The following is a 15,841-nucleotide window of genomic DNA, read 5'->3' as shown; positions in this document are numbered from 1 at the left end:
TGTTTCCAAGAAGCCTAACACACTAATGTTTTATGCCAGGTACATAATTACAAATGAAGAACTTCCAGGCAGTTGTTATAATAAGGCAAAAGTTCTCAGAAACAAGCTCTCCATAGTAATAGTCAAAGGTGACAGTCAAAAGACTTTGTTCCTCCCCACTGTAAAATCATTTATTAATGATCTACATTGATCATCATTAATTTAAACAAAATGCCTTGCTTGTGTTACCCCACTATATTTTCATTAAAATCCCTTTAACCTTTAAGATTCTGCTGTTTTTTTATGAATTTTTAAGACTAAGTAATCTGAAAGAAAAAAACAGTTTACATCACCTGATTACAGGTCACTGAAAAGATCAGCAAAATATCAATATTACAGAGTTGTCTGGAAAAGTCTTATCATGAATTTTTCACCAGGAATTCAGAGTTAGATTATTGGGTTCCTGTTATAAGAGAATCTCTTGCAAGTAAAGTGCAACCACCTCCATATGGATAATGAATTCCGGGTAGAAACCAGACCAACTCTTCCAACACATCAGTATAGCTTCCAGTGATAAAAGATCATTTATTCTCCCACACATTTTTACACTGTAATGTGCATTGACATGTAGTTAATACATTCTGGAAAAGGTTCCTGGTTTATCATAAAGATCTGAGAGCTTCACCACATTCCATAATTCAAGGTCTTTAAAAAGTAATAATTAAAGGCATTTTCAGAAGTCCGTTACCAGTACAAAAATCCAACACGCACTTGTTTTGTTTTACCCATACTGTTTTCAATTTATTTTTTACTTAGTACACAAAATACTAAAGTTTATAACCTCCCGAAGTAAATTTAAGTGAATCAGTGGAACATATTTCCTAAAAATAAAAATATAACAAATATTGCCATGAAAGAACTGAAAGCAAAAGCAAACGGCCAAGTTCAAAGCTATGAGAAGATGTAGAATCTTCAGAATGCTTTTTGAATATCTTTTAATAATATTCACCTTAGCAACTCGGTCATAGTGCATCCTCACTGAAGTTTGTATGAACTCATTCTGTGATCTAGTCACGTATATCTAAAGATGTCCCAGGCTTGGATATTTATATAATTTATCTAATCTTTAAAAATTAGAATAATTTTATCAATGCCCACTAAGTTTTGTACTGTTATTGTAAATAAACACCTAGAACCATCATAAATTACTGGTTAAAACCTCTTTGGCAAGCAATCTGGCAATTTGTTTTAAAGTTGAAAATTTACACATCATATAACCTAACAATTCTACTAGATGTTTACTTAAGGGATATGAAAATATTTCCACTAAAGACTTGTACAAAAATGTTTATAGCAACTTTTTTCATAATAGTCCCCAATTTAAGAAAAATTGACTATCCGCAAAGAGGAGAATAAAAATAGAATAAAAAGATCACTTGAAGTATTTCCATATATTAAAATACTACTTAGCAATCAACAAGAACAACTTAGTGATAAGCATACAGCATGGATGAATCTCAGAAACATTATGTTGAGTGAAGGAAATCAGACGCAAAGAACTTGTCATAAGATTCTGTATATCTGAAATAGAACAGAAAATCTATTCTATTTCGAGAGAAATCAGAACAGTGGGGGCCAATTGTGGGTAGTGGTTGACTGGAAGAGGGTATGAAGAAACAGTATGTGATGATGGGAATTTCTATAACTTCACTGAGAGTGTGTTCACAGGGTGTCTATATACTTACCCAAATTCCTTGACTCACTTACCTAAGCTATATGCACTTCACTGTGTACATTCCATTTCAGTGGAAAAGAAAAATGTCAAGTGACAGGTATGAGGATATACACTTTTTCATGTACTTTACAAAGGTAATTGAAATCAAAATTCTTAAAACGTACATGACTATTTGTCTTAAAGAGCAATTGCTTGATGGGGCACCTGGATGGTTCAGTCAGTTAAGTGTCTACCTTCAGCTCAGGTCATGATCTCAGGGTCCTGGGATTGAGCCCCACATGAGGCTCCCTGCTCAGTGGTGAGTTGGGGGTTGGGGGTCTTGTCTGCTTCTCCCTCTGCCACTGCTGCCTCCCCCCCCTGCTCATGTTCTGTCTCTCTCTTTCTCTCAAATAAATAAATAAAATCTTTTTTAAAAAAACTAATTGTAGATGCTTGAAATTTTAAAAAGCTCTAGTTATTAACTTAAATGTCATTTATATATTAGTGAAAGTTGCAGCAAAATTAAATAAATGTTTATTCATATATTAGAATATTAAGTAGATTTTAAAAATCTTCCTTCCTGAGTGTTTATTACATTATATCAATAAATTAACATACATTAGTATCATATATTAATAATATAATGGTATATTATCATTGTTAATACATATTATATATATATTAGAGTATTAAAAAAGAACAGCATGACCATCATAGTGCCATATGAACAAATCAGAATAGCCCATTATACGAAAGTTTAAATGAACCTGTATGTGTGAACATAGGATTGTGAGCCTATCCGTGTATCATGAGCCCATATGGAATCATTCTGAACATATTGTTTTGCAATTTAATTTTACAGTACCACTTTACAACTTTTCTATTGACTGTTTTATCTTACTCTGTGTGCTGACTGCATTGGACAATGTTTGTCAGAATATACAGTTAAAGTTTGCTTATGGCACAAAGTATCCTCAATAAATATGGCACTGCTCTAAACTGCTTTAGTTCTCTGGGCTTACAATTTGCGCTGAGCTTGGCTTGCCTTATTCTTGTAATATAATTGATAAGATCCTTTATCTACATACTTTCTTTCCATGTCCAGTGGGAGAGAGAAAGAAAGCTAATCCTGGAATAGACATCTTCTCTTTTGGGTTTTTCATCCCAACCCTACCTGTTGGGCTATTCAAACTCAGGACCAGCCCCTTTATTGCTGAGAGTTTGCAGTGGAAAAATAGATCCCTAATGGCTTTAACTGGGTTAGAATCCCAGCTTTGTTATTGTTAACCTGTGAAAGCCTGGCAGATTACTTCACCCTCTTGGCAAATTGGTGATAATGACAGCCTCTCGTAGAGTGTATGAGGATTAGCTACATTTAAAGTACATAAAAGTGATCTGACATACAGAGGCGCGCCGTAACATAACTATTACACTTCCGTTTATTACCATTAGAACTGTAGGGCTGTGAGTGGTGCCACAACAAAATTATACTTCTGTTTGGTAGAAAGAATTGTGTTCTGTATAAACAACAGTAGTTTCTATAGATAATTACCTCCTAACATAAACTATTGAAAACTCAGAGGTGAATTATAATTTTAAAAGATGGCCAAGGCTGTTTCTGAAGGTGTAATTTATAAAAATTATTTAGATTACACTAACAAGTGAATCCTTGGTTAGTCACTCAACTATTTGGTCAAAATGGTGATCATATGTCTCTCCGTATTGTTCTATATAGAAGGGCAAAATGGTAGTGAGCAATTTTAAGTGTGAGTCACACAAAATAATAAAATAAATTCCTACCATCCATCTGGATGCTTCAGTTGATCATTTTAGAGGACTAAGTATAAATTCATTGCAAAAAATGAAAGAAAATATGTCTTTCAATATATACAGCTGCCTTTGCTAGGAAGAGTTATCTGCCCAAAGACAGATCACCTGGGTAATGTCTAAATACAACCGATATTTCGTTTGGTGAAATACTGTGTGTTTAAAATCGTTACTCAAAAGAAATGAACCTATTAAAATGAGTTAACTAAAAAAAAAATGAGTTAAAAACCTAAAAGATTCAGATATAAATAACTTCTCCATCATTTATTTACTTGTGTAAAGTTTTATTAGCTAGAGAAATAAGTATTCATCAAAGGATAATGGGACTGCCTCGTTGGCTTAAACCAATTTTAATCTCTGGGAACTAGGTACACAGATGGGGGAAGAGCAGCTCACAGTATCTCCCATGATGTACTTCTAAGCATATAAATAAATTAAAGCTTACTCCTCAGATATCACAAAAAGTAACACAAATATTTATACAAAATAAAAATATTTAAGTAATGTTCAGCTATTGCTAACATATAGCATACTGCTTCATATACTCTTCCATAAGTAATTCTATAATTTTTCAACATTCTCCCTCATTGAAATGATGTCTTTGTTTTGTATACGTCCTTATGTGGACTCTTAGCATAAAATAAATAGATAATATATAAAATGGTCCTGTAGAATTATGTCATTCATTACTGAGCTTAACAGTTGTGTTACTGTGTTTGGATAGGTCACGTTTCATTCAGTGCCCAAAGACAGATCACCTGGGTAATGTCTAAATTACAACCGATATTCGTTTGTGTGTTTAAGGGAAATAAGATTTGCAAATTATTTAACAGACCACTGAATGTGTATTATTGATCCAAAAGAATAATAATTTCAAATTGTTTTAGCTGATTATTTATTTTATAATTGAGTTTTATATTCAGTGAAAGCCTTTTACTTAATAAGATGCATGTCTTATTGCACATTAATGTCTTCCTTTTAAAATATTCTTTAATAGTTACCTTGTCTAAAATGAGGTCAAATGAAATATTTGCATGTGGAAGAAATGTTGTGGTACAAGACTTTCGTTTATTCAAAATATGTGAATAAATCAGTTACTGTAGCAATCACTGAAGTTACAAAAATCCAAAAAGTCTAGTCCCTTAAATAACTTGGAGTTCGATGCTGAGAATTGTCAAGATTGTACAATAGAATATCTTTATAAACTCTATGTAGGGAAGAGTTTCTTTTTCCTTTACTGGGGCTGTGTGTGTGAGGGAAGACTAATCCATTGTGGATGGGACCAACACATTTTTTTAATTATTTTTTTTTATTTTTTTAAAGATTTTATTTATTTATTTGAGAGAGAGAGAAAGAGAACACTAACATAGGGAGAGACAAAGGGAGCGAGAGGGAGAAGCAGATTCCCCACTGAGTGTGGAGGACTATCCCAGGATCCCAAGATCCATGACCTGAGCTGAAGTCAGATATTTAAATGACTGAGTCACCCCAGTGCCTCTAAACAAAAATTTTTGAATGTTTTAAAATACTATAGAAATTGGGAGCTTAGGAAAATGTATTGCATGAAACTGACCAGGAAAATTGACATTTCAAATGGATTAAAAACTGTAATTATTTAATTAAACGGGACCATTTTCTTTTCCACATTTCTCAGACATCACTACCCTTTTACAAGTATATAAACTGAGGGTCACAGACATTGTTTCTTACACAGGACAGTTTTTATCATCATAAATTATCTATTATTCTGTGAATTGGAAATAACATAATTTGTTAATGATACACCTTGAATCTCATGAAAGAGGGGTTTTTTGGAATGTTTGTTTGGTCAAGAATTCTGTTTTAGTCGGCCTAGTCTTGGAATCTCAACAGCTGCAACCAGAGTTGAGACGATCCCTCCCAGTGACTATGTCAGGACCTCTTCTCCACCGTAACTGCTAACTCCACAAACCTGGATCTCCGTCTTGACTTCATGAGCTGCTTCAAACACGCACGTTCAGTCCGTGGTCATTTGTAGCACTCTCATGTGTTTTCGTTGTCTCATAAACTTCCAAACCTCTTCATTCCCACTATCTCTACTGTAGCTCTGAAATGTACCATTTCCCTTCTAGATTTCTGGTACAGATTTTATTTTTATTTCCATTGTTTCATTGCTGTTTCTGTCCAGTTCATTATTATGACACAGTCAGTTGAGACATTTCTATAAATGCCCCAACTTCTTCAGTTGCTTTCAACTGCCTAACCTTCTTCAATTGCTTTTATGTAATATCCACATCCCCCAAAGTTGCCTTCAAGGAGCTTTGTGATCATGGCTCCTGTTTCCTGCTCTTATGAACCTCTGTCAGATCAGTATTATGTCCTTGGAAGATGCTGGGAGTAGATCCTAAATGTTCCCACAGGAGGAAAAAAAAAAAAAAAAGGTAATCTTATGACATGGGTGTGCTAACATGGTGATAATCATTTTGCAATAGGTAAGTATATCAAACGGGTATTTTGTACACCTTAAACTTATACAATGTTATGTATCAGTTTTATCTAAATAATGCTAAAATAAAAGAACTATGAAAGTATGTTCTAGAAGGATAGCGACCCTTTTTGTTTTGTTCCATGTCACATCCCAACACATAAAATGGAGCAACACATGAAACACATAAACGTATATGTTTTCATAATATACAGGTAAACATGTGATTACCTCTTTAATGGTTCAGAAGAGCCCAGAAATCATAGACCTACGGTTCAATGGATGACCACGGAGTGAGTGGGTCCATGTCATCACAGCACAGATCAAAGTATTAAACAACGGGAGTGCTGCAGAAGCCCCTTTCTTGTCTCTACCTTAAATATCAGGACTATACTAGCTTCTAAAACCATAGATTAGTTTTGCCTGGTTTTGAACTTAAGATAAATCAAGTCATACAAGTATGATTCTTCTGGACTGTATTTCTTTCTTCCAACTTCACATGTGTCACACCCACCTGTATTCTTACACATGACAGTCATTCATTCATTTTCATCACCACGATATTCCACCATATGACCATGCCATATGTTTTGACTCTTCTAACACTGGTGTACGTGGGATTCTTCTTGATTCCTTGACCAAAGTAAGTGATGGTGTCTATCCTAATCTATGATGTGTGGTGTGTATGGGTGTGGGTGTCTATTGGGTAAACACCTGTCATTGAGAATGTCAGGCTATAGAAATTGCGGACATTCAACTGGAAGAGGTAATGTCAGCTTTCAGATGTGACTTCACCGAAATAAAGTCCCACGAGTTGTGTTTGAGACAGTTCCTATAGCCCCATGTTTTTACTGGCTCTTGATGTTAACACTTTTTTCACTTTTACTGTCCTGATAAATGAGTAATACTATTTATGAAAAGGTTTATTTTGCTTCTCCCTGATGAGCACCTTTTCATGTATTTATTGTTCCTTTGAATATTCTCTTTTGCAAAACACGTGTTAAGATTTATGTCCAATTCTCCACTGAGTAATATTTTTCTAACTGACCTAAATGAGTTTTTTTTAGACTTCAAATATGAGCCATGTATTTAAAATATCTTCTCCCAACTTCTATAAGCTTACTATTGTATTTTGATAAACAAAAAAATTTAAATTTGACAGGATCCCTTATGCTATTATTTTCCTTTTGTTTAGTGCTACCTGTGCCCCTTTTAAAATCTATTTTTGGACTTAATTTTTTCCACTTCAAGGTCATAAATTTAGTCACGAACATTATTTTGTAGGAAGGTAAATTTTCATATGCACAGTCAGATCCATAACACAGTTAAGATTGGATTTAATGAAATGAAACAAGATGGGATCGGGAGGGAGACAAACCATAAGAGACTCTAAATCTCACAAAACAAACTGAGGGTTGCCGGGGGAGGGAGGTAAGGAGAGGGTAGTGGGGTTATGGACATTGGGGAAGGTGTGTGCTTTGGTGAGTGCTGTGAAGTGTGTAAACCTGGCGATTCACAGACCTGTACCCCTGGGGCAAATAATACATTATATGTTGATTTAAAAAATTATAAAAAAGAAGATTGGATTTAATGTATCATGTGAAGCTCTAATACATAGAAGTCAAAGTTCACTTTTATCCCTATAGCTATCCTGTTGGCACAGAATCATTTATTTGAAGAATTATCCTTTGGGGCACCTGGTTGGTTTGGTGGGTTGAGCCTCTGCCTTCAGCTCCGTCATGGTCTCAGAGTCCCGGGATGGAGCCCCGGTCAAGCTCTGTGCTGGCAGGAAGCCTGCTTCCCACCCACCCCTCCTGCCTCTCTGCCTGTTTGTGATCTCTCTCTCTCTGTGTCCAATAAATAAAATTTTAAAAAATCTTTAAAAAAAAAGAATTATCTTTTGATGTATCATCATTTAAATAAATAGAGTGTGCAATCAATCAATCAATCAATCAATAAAGTATGCAAAATGCTCATGGACTGTAAAGATGTCAATTCTTTTAAATTCATCATATTGATCAGAACAATCTGAATTAGTACCTGAGCAGGTCTTCTTGTGGACATTGGCAATCTGAACTTAAAATTTGTATGAAAATGCAAAAAGCCCAAGTAGTCTAGAGAATCTTGAAAAAGTAGAGTGAATTTAGAAAACTTATACCACCACATAGAAAGACTCATAAAAGATTTATAGTAATAAAGGCAGGACGGTATTGGTGAAATGACAAATAGGCCATTAGGACCAAATAGAGAATACAGAAAGAAACCCACACATATGTGATTTTTCAACTTATGACAAATTTGACAGACAATTCAATGTAATGGAAAAATGTCTGTATTTTTTTTTAACCAACCACTTACCCTAAATCAATTTCAGATGAATTGTAGATCTGTGTGCAAAAGGTTAGAACAATAAATCTTTTAGAAGAAAACAGGGTGGTTTTCTTGAATAATCTTAAAGATTTCCTAAATAGAATTTTTAAAAAAGTGCTAGCCATAGATGATTAGACTGCATTATTAAGAAGAAAAATCAAGGCTCCAAGTGGGAAGAAGTATTAACAAAACATGCATTAGAAAAAAACAAATCGAGACTATAAAATCAATATGTACAAACAACAATATAAACACAACTGAGTCAATAGAAAAATGGTAACATATTGCAATAGGTAACTTGAACAAAAAACCCTGAATGGCCAACTCACTTATGAAAATTTGCTTTATTTTAATAGTGAGCCAGATAATGAAAATTAAGCCTACAATATGATACACTGTGCATCTACTCAAATGACTAAAATTAAAGTGCAGTCAAAATTACACACAGGTGAGGGGCACCTGGGTGGCTCAGTGGGTTAAAACCTTTGCCTTCGGCTCCGGTCATGATCCCAGGGCCGTGGGATTAAGCCCCGCATTGGGATCTCTGCTCGGTGGGGATCCTGCTTCCCCCTCTCTCTCTGCCTGCTTTGCCTACTTGTGATCTCTGTCTGTCAAATAAACAAATAAAATCTTTAAAAAAATAAAAAAATAAAAAAGGTTTCACCTAAAAAAAAAAAAATTACATACAGGTGAGATGTAGAGCAAGTGTAATTCTTATACATGACTGATGAGCGTGTCAGTTTGTCCAACACTTTGGAAAACAATTCGTCAGTATCTATGAAAGCCCAACATACTGACTCCATGACCCCAAGGCGTGCGCCCAATGGAAGAAAGTAGATTTGTCAGCAAAAGACATGGGATAGAACATTCCTAACAATCCCAAACTGAAAATAACACCAACAGCCATCTACAGAAAAAAAGTAACCTGATTAAGTAACCTGAGATACACTCATATGATGGTATAATACTCGGTAATAGAAATGAAGAAACCATAATTAGTCACAAAACCATCCATAATCTCACAAATGTCGCATTGAGTAAGAGAGGCTAAGTACACATAAATAGGTATTGTATGGCTCCACTCAAATAAAATTCCAAACTTGGAGAATCTAACCCACGCTGTTAGAAGGTAGTACCTTGGCTACTTTGGGGCTGTCAGGGGCAGGAACGGGGTTCCAGGAGAGTCCGTGTTGTACGCAGTGCTAGTTATACAGGTTGTTCATTCTAAAATATACATAAACTGTACGCTTACGATTTGTGCTCTTTTCCATAAGCAGTTTGCCTTTCATTAACAGTTTACTATTACGAATGGGACAACCTATTTTGATTTTTATGGTGGCCTTCCTGGTGTTGATTTTAGCATCGAGGTAAAGCCGTGGCGAAGCCTCGGTTCCATCCGAGACGAGAGCATCAGTTTTGAGAACTCCGGAGCAGGAGGGCAGGTGCCCGCGTACGAAGCCTTGGGTGCCCCGTTTCAATCAGCCTCCCTTCACAAAGAACCTAGACTCCTACACGTTCCAGCCTGACATTGGACATGACTGTCATCTCCGTCACGAGCTAACACCTTATGAATCCTTTGTGTTTCCAAACTTAGACAATAGGCCCTGAAATAATTTAACAACACATCCCTCTTTTTGTTTTCCTTTTGACATCCCGCTACTTCACCAAGGTTTGGAGACGGGAGAATCTTCACATTTGACGGTGACAATGACAACAAGCTCACATACTCTGTCCCGAGAGCTCCTTTCTGTAGGGAACGTTACAAAGGCATTGATTATACCCTGAACAGCTTTATTTCTGTTTGACAGAAGCATAAAGTGTCTCCTCCGAGAAAGGCTGTCTGTATGCAGTAGGACGAAGCCAGGGCTCTCCAGCAGACGGGCTTTGACTTAGCAGCATGGGGTCAGCCTCCTCGGCTGTGAACATATTCAGAGCAGCCTCGTGAAAGTCCCAGGACTGCTGTGCCGGCAGCTGCTCACAAGCGATGAAGCCCCAATCCTGACAGCACCCTGTTTTCAGTGCCCCACGCCATCTTTTTAGAGGCCGGGGCTCTGTTGCCAGGAAGGCGCAGGGCCAGGAAGGGATTGATTAAGCAGACAGTGACTAGACATAAATAGCCCCTCATTACGTGGACACCTCGTACACGCGCAGATGACATCCTCTCTATCACAGAGCAGGGATGTTGAAATTAGGTACAAAGCAGATCATGGCCACAAAGCCTGAACGATGAGAATTCACTGGGAAACCCATTTTTATAGCTGTAAAAAAAAAATAAAGGCATAGGTTAGGATGCTTCAAAGAAGAAATCTTTATTTTAAAGCACACGTCATCACATGCTTTCTAAAGAGTCATTAAATAATTTATGATACCTGCCTCAGTGAGTCATAAGAAAATAGGACGTTTTGTAGGTGTAGTCCAAGATTAGATGTAATTCTAGAAATGGGAAGATCATAGACTTAGAAGTCCAGAAACAAGGATCCCCAGGTGTTCCATTGATTACCCCCCTGGGGACTTTGGGCAAGTCACGTCCAAGGAAAATGGAACCGACAGTTGCTCTGAACCATCACTCTGAAACTGTTGACAATACATGGAATAGCATGTATTATAGCATTCATATATTGTATTCATATATTTACGTATACATTGTATATATTGTATTTTATATATTTACATATGGTATATTCACATATTGTAAAGAGTTCTAAAAAGCTAAGTTTTTAACATATGGCTATAACTATGATCACCTTTGAGTAATCTATATTAATATTTCTGAAACAACTTATATAATTAATGCATAAGACTAAACAAACATCTCAACATGTTCAATTTCAGAAGCTATAAAATATCACTTCCTCAGAGATAAAATACACTTCCTGTATTTTAATAAAGCTTCCTTCTGGCTTTCATCCACAAAACCCTCGTGTTTTGGCTGCCACCTATGCATAGATTCCTGTTTTTATAATGCCTGTATATCAGGGCCCTAACTGAATAGTAATTTCTTATTTTTACTAATTTCCTTAAAAGATTGTCTTTAAAAATCTAAACAGTTAAGTGTTGTCTTTTTTTTCCCCTTAGCGTAATACTTAATTCTCGATTTATAACCTACAAACAAATCCAAACATGTATTTTTCTTTTTATAATCCTGCCTGTATTTACCAAGATTTCCAGAATGTCCTAGATAGCACTGGCATTTTCATAATAAACTTCTATGAGAGGAATCATTGTAAATCTCTCTCTCTCTCTCTCCCTCTCTCCTACACACGCACAGCAATGAATATGATCCATTTCTCTTTCCAAAACACACAGTAGCAATCTTGTTTCTTAAAGCATGTCGTACACAAAGGACAATCCAGAAAATGTAATTTAATGTTTAAATTAAACCTTCATTTCTATTTAATTGTACATCACACCTTCCTCAGTGCTGAAACATAATGAAAAAGAAGCAATTTCAAACGTGCTTAAAGGTCTTGCACTGCTCCAAAGTAGAACTCGTTTCCATAGCAACTGGCATACCACCCTCTATTTATTCCAAATAAATGACAAATCAAAAGTGCAGCTGTAATATCGGGGATTTCTATTTCTCCTCACACAATACAAAGCTCCAAATGCCTCGACTAGCATGGTTACCCCTTGCAATAACCTAATAAAAGAAAAAAAGCATGCTTTCAGAACGTGGTCTGCGGCTGCAGTCGTCTGCAGCATGGTGACCGTCACAATAACCTTGACTTCTATTCTGTAAAATGCCCTTGGGTGAGAAAGCAAAACGGAAGGCATTATTTTCATGATGTTAGATATTTTACACTGCAAATGAGATTTGTTTGTCTTAACCTAAGAAGCAAATCAAATTCCAAATTACATCATCTAATAGCTCCTGCTGCGAGATGCCGTCAACAGGATTATTGATTTGGAAACCCAACATCTGCAAAACGCTAACCTGATCTATTAGGCTAAACAAAGGCTTTAAGGCTCAGCTGGTCCCTTTTTGCTGCCTCCATCCTACTTTTCTTTAAATGAGCTCCAGCCCCGGAGACAGGAAAAGAGGCTGGTGAGAGCCCATCAAGTTAGTTAGTGACCATATGGGAGAACATTCATCCTGCCTAGTGCAAAGCCTGCACTCCTCTCACTTTCCACTTCCAATCCTTCTCTGTATCTTTAAGTGTGCGTGCGGGAGATGGGGGAGTGTGTTCCCACATACGTACACACACACACACTCCTTCCCAGTGAACCCCAGAACTGTGGTGCTTGAGGAAAAAAAAAATGGCTGTATCTTCCACGTTGCAACTTATTTATAAGTCTTCTCATGTAAATATAAAGGAAATTAAATATACTTTCAGATAGAGAACAAGAATATAATCTCATACCAATGTCTTTTAAAAGATGACAACGTAAGTCAGAAATAGCGACTTAAGCTGTCAGCTTTTAATCTTTGTTTATCATTTAATTTGTATATCATTTTGTTTTTTATTTTTTATTTTTTTTTATCATTTCATCTTTGTTTATCATTTCATTTAAAAATATGCTTAAAGATCTAGGTATAAGTCATCAGCATAGCTCCGATGACATTGTTTGGGATCAGTAATCAACAAATACATTCTTATTTGCCAATTTCAGAGTTAAAATTACAAATTCAGACACACATGTGTGCCTACATACAGCCACACGTTTTGCTGCAGGATTTATCCTCTGCAAGAAAGATGTGGGGCCTCCAGGGAAACCAGAGGCCGTGGTCTGTTGTCGCCTTCTGCCTGCCTGTGCTCTGTGAAAACAGGGCCCATGTCCGTGTCAGCACAAAGACCTTATGATCACTTCACCCATTGTTTGCCAGCAAGGCGTTGTCATGCATACGAAGAGTTGTGAGTGGAACTATTTCACAAAGAGCTGTTAATCTCTTTATGATTTCCTATATCACTGTTCTTTGACACCTCTATTTATTTCTGTCACAGCAATTAATGCAGAAGGTCAGGGGCAAGCATAGTGGAGAGGCAAACATGGAGATTCTTTAAAACTCTTTATGGTTAAGTCCTGAATATACCAAAATATATGGATTCCTTAATAAACAGAACACAATTTCTCTTCTTCAAAATGGATATACTTCACCAAAGCTGGCACTAGAGATCTGTTTAAACTCATAATTAGCAAGGTCTTTACCCAAAGATTTAGCAAAATATCAACTATATGCTAATCACTTCATTAAATATTGATGTATTGCTAAAATCATGTGTTAAGATTTAATCAAATAGCGACAGAAATCAAGCTGCCCTATAATTAGCTAAAAATTACAAAAGAATCCAATACAATGCATAGCAATTTTTTTTTAATTAACCACCTACACTTACTCAATAAAACACTCTTTAGCTATTTGAACATATCAAATTTAATGAAAATAGATGTAAGATTCTGGACTGGAACATTTTACAGGGACAACACTAAAATTTACCTTGGAGTTGTCTGTTGTTCAATGAAGTAACGTAAACAAGATTGTAGAGGACATATTTAATTCACACAATGAAGGAGGTTTTCACATATAAATGATGCAGTTTTTTGCGTTAAGGATTGATGCTAAGCAGGGCTTCGGTTAAGAACCACGTAAAGCTGAGGCTCTTGATTCGGAGAAGCATTTGGTTTTGATTCTTGTTCCAGCTCTGGGAGGCTTGGTTTGCCTGAGCAATTTATTTAACTTCTCACCATTGGTCCCGTCCTCTGTAACTACAGGCTAAGCAAGATCTGTCTTGTGGGGTTACTGTGAGATGTAAGTGAAGATGTGTAAGTAAAACAGCTCTGCAGGGCCTAACACACAGTAAACACTGGTGAAGTTCTTTGCTTGCAATCCAGCTTCGTCTAATATAAACTGAACCTGGGGAAAATTGGAACATAAGGAAATCTATTCCTCCTAACTCTCCACCAGCTCCCTTCCCCACTCACTGCCCTACTATTACCTCCATTCTAGCTCATCTTCAACGGAGAGTCTCTCGGCCTCTTCAGAAATCGTGGGCTTTATGGGGTATGCAGGAAGTGGAGACATGTTCTTATTTTTAAAAACAAACTTAAGAGCCGGAACTTTCAAAAAAGTTCATCCAGTGCTAGTGTGTATGGAGTAAAATACGAAATGATCTCATTATACTCGTTATTAAATTAATCTTTATTTTCATCATGACTAGACAAGTGCATAGTTTTAAAAATCAAATGAACGAAGAAGGATATAACAAAAACAGCAGACCTTGACCTTCATATATGCAATTTCCTGTTGACTCATCACAGGCAATGACTTTCAGCTCTTTATCCCATCTAGTTCATGCCCTACTCCTCACTGAGGTACTTACACTGCTATTTTTTCTTAAGTCTTTGATGGTAACTTACTAATTCTCTACTCTGAGATATGAGGATACAGATATCTTTTTTTCTACCCTAACTATGTATATACAAGCACACACATCCCCTCTGTCCTAGCTCTGAAATATTTTGCTATAATTTTGGTCAACTCAGTATTTAGCATTTATTATTTCCTTCTTATACAGCTTTGCATTTTCACTGAAATTAATACTTGCATCTCCACTGCTTTCCCTACTTACTACACCAAACACATTAATTAACTGACTTCTTTCTTGGCAACGCCTCTTCTGGAGCCCTCTTTCCTCGATTCCGGTTGGAAGCTGCCTCTGCCTAAGCCAGATGCACAGTTGTGGGAGAACACTTATCACCATTTAAAAACACCCTTACCTTTCTTTCTGCGCTAGATTCTTTGTCTTTTCCCTCTCGTGATTATGTCACAGTGTACAAGACTCTTTCCTGCTAGTACATTCATTCTATAGACTCTCCATACTGATGTGAGGAAGGATGTGGCTGTGTTGGGAAAGCTCACAGGGCTGGGAAGTAGGAGCAGATTCTAACTCCTCTAGGAGCTCAGGCAGTCTCCAGTCAACAGGCAGCCAGAAGCTAAGACTCTCAGTCCTGCAACTACGAGTGAATGAATTCTGTCTATAATAATAAGTGTTGAATTCTGTCAACAATAAGAGTGTTGCTAAGCAACACTCTTCTCCAGTCAAGCATATAGAAATAAAAGTAGCCCAACTCACACTTAAATTATAGCCATATAGGACCTGCAGCTGAATACCCAGCTCTGTCACTGAAGGACTCCTGACCCGGGACAAACAGTGGTAAAAAATTAATATGTATGTTTTAAACAACTGAGTTTATCATAATTTGTTCACAACATAGAAAAATGGACATTCTTTTCCTTTCCAAATTCCTTTTCTTATTTGTTCATTTTAGATGTCTATATCCAGTTTAAAAGATTTTAAAAATATTATCTGATTCTCGGTTATCTCCTTTGATTTGATCATTCCGCCTCCCACTAATGACTGGGATTTTTCCCCTGTATGGGTTTTTCCATGGCTCTGGCATAATTTTCTCACCAACCAATATTTCCCTGGGGCTGGTTATATGGGTCTGTCCAGGAAGAAACTACTGGTTTTCTCAATCAGAATACT

At 36.5% G+C, this 15,841-nt stretch overlaps 1 long non-coding RNA gene across 1 annotated transcript; it reads right to left on the bottom strand.

Annotated features, from left to right (window-relative positions):
- Positions 1 to 10,086: 10,086 nt before the first annotated feature.
- LOC101670372 lies at positions 10,087 to 15,309 on the bottom strand. The gene is made up of 3 exons (XR_200072.2): positions 15,072 to 15,309; positions 13,792 to 14,094; positions 10,087 to 10,612 (listed from the first exon to the last, which is right to left on the bottom strand). It is a non-coding gene; the product is annotated as an uncharacterized LOC101670372 (long non-coding RNA).
- Positions 15,310 to 15,841: the final 532 nt, after the last annotated feature.

This window comes from Mustela putorius, unplaced genomic scaffold (assembly GCF_011764305.1).
Source record: "Mustela putorius furo isolate JIRA1106 unplaced genomic scaffold, ASM1176430v1.1 tig00000589_pilon_pilon_pilon, whole genome shotgun sequence".
NCBI classification, from domain to species: Eukaryota; Metazoa; Chordata; class Mammalia; order Carnivora; family Mustelidae; genus Mustela; species Mustela putorius.
The sequence above is the reverse complement of the archived record's forward strand: the minus strand, read 5'-3'. Positions and strand labels throughout refer to the sequence as shown.